Raw genomic sequence first — 2049 nt, 5'->3', positions numbered from 1 at the left:
TCCGTGGTTCTTGGCAAGAGTACTGTTTAACAAAGTTCCAGCAGAAAGCCTATGACCACTACTCTATGGGTGGATATCTCTTCCCCAGTTACTCCTGGTTTTTGTAATTTGTATAACCTTTTCTTCTTTAAGTATTCTGATAACCAACTCTGATGATGGAATGGGAAACTAAAGTGGGGAAATCTCTGCCTTTAGCAGAATTATTATGATACTGAAACAAAACGAAAGTAGTAAGATAGATGACTTCCTCCTATGACTATGACTTCATTTGGACCTGCATTTGTGATCAATAATGAGGCTTGGTTTCCCCCCAAAGGAAAAGATCACATGCAATAGATGCCCTGCTGCCTTTTACAGGAGTTTATGACTTTAGCCCTAAACAAGGAACTATTGAAAGGAAAAAATATTTGGCTTAGAGAAACTCCCTCTTGGATAGGAAGATTTGCTAGGTCAGGAAAAAGCTGGTGGTGCATGACCTCTGAAGAAATATTGCCTATTCTTTTACGAAGACTAAAAGCGATTCAAAAAGCCCTCAAAGATAAATGGCAACAAATAATAAAGGATAGTGAAATGAAGAAAATAATCATACGACTCAAAGAATACAAACCGTTCAGGAAGAAATAGCAAAAGGAAGAGGAAAAAGATATATTGGAATATTGGTTAGACAATAAATAAAAAGTTGGTTATTCCCATTCCCATGAGAAAAATAATTCTCTCAAATATACATGCCTACCTGTAAATATTAAATTCAAAGAATTAAAGGGCAAATGGAGACAGGCTGTCTTACACTTCTATGGTAAAATAGAAACCGCAAGGCTACAAAGAAAACAATGAAGACATTGCTTGGCTATGTTAAGAAAAGGTTAATCATTGAACTTTGTACTTTCCTTTTACTGTGATTATTGAAAAATATTGTACACTGAGAAATACTGTGCAAACGCATGGTTTGATTTATGGTCTGATGCTTTACTGCTACTGTAAGCTTTCTAATTATAAATAAAGGTTGTAGAGGGCTGCTTTCAGAACAGAAGTAAAAGACATTTGGGCTGACCTCCGCAGAGAGCGTCAGTCAACAGCCTCTACCAAGAACTGCAATTGTGGTTTCTGGTATAGTCATTTCTACCACCACAGTTACCTTCACCCCTTCAGGCCCCGGACTCAGCTGGAGCTGGACTCCAGCAGCCAGGCTTCCCTGAAACAAGGATCACAGCTGGTGTAAGTCTCCTTCCAGACCACCACCTAACTCCCTCCACCAACAACGGGACAAGTCACCACTAAAGTAAACTGATTGTTCAGGTCCCCCACCACTTCTGGCTCAGGCTTCATGGGCCTCCAATCCTATCCCTTCTACACAAAGAATCTAGTAGGCCTAAGCCTCTGCCCTGAGGAGCAGTCACACAGTGGACCCCCCTCTAAGGTAACAGTGTGCTTTGTTAGACTCCAATCAAGTCTCCTATTGAACAAAGATCAGCAGTCCCCTAGAGACATAGGCAGACTGGTCAGTGAGAACAGACCCACACTAGCTCTGCTTGGGCAAGGAAAGAATCTGAAAGGAAACTTGTACCCTTAGGAAATTTGTGCATCTTTAAACAATTTGGGGGTTTTGTTGTTTGTGGAGAGCCACAGCCTCCGCCGCCATTACAAGATGGCGCCGGTATCCGGACCTTCTTAATAGTAAACATCCTGCTGCACCCATAAGGGGCATGCACAAGAGCCTGCTCTCCCTCGCCTCCTCCCGTGGCGTGATCTCCAGCAACCAATCCGCTTCTTATATGTCATAAATGGGACCTTTAGGGCATATATAAGCAACAGCTCTCCACTTCTCGTCGTCTTCGGTCTTCATCCTTAGTATGTTATGTAAGAGGCTTATGAAATAAACTGCTGCAGAAGGATCCTGACTTGTCCTCCCGCGTCGTTCTTGCCGGCGAGACGGAAAGCTGTCCCCGGTCTTCATCCTTAGTATGCTATGTAAGAGGCTTATGAAATAAACTGCTGCAGAAGGATCCTGACTTGTCCTCCCGCGTCGTTCTTGCCGGCGAGACGGAAAGC

Source organism: Nannospalax galili, unplaced genomic scaffold (assembly GCF_000622305.1).
Source record: "Nannospalax galili isolate Female #2095 unplaced genomic scaffold, S.galili_v1.0 scaffold936, whole genome shotgun sequence".
Lineage (NCBI taxonomy): Eukaryota > Metazoa > Chordata > Mammalia > Rodentia > Spalacidae > Nannospalax > Nannospalax galili.
The sequence above is the reverse complement of the archived record's forward strand: the minus strand, read 5'-3'. Positions refer to the sequence as shown.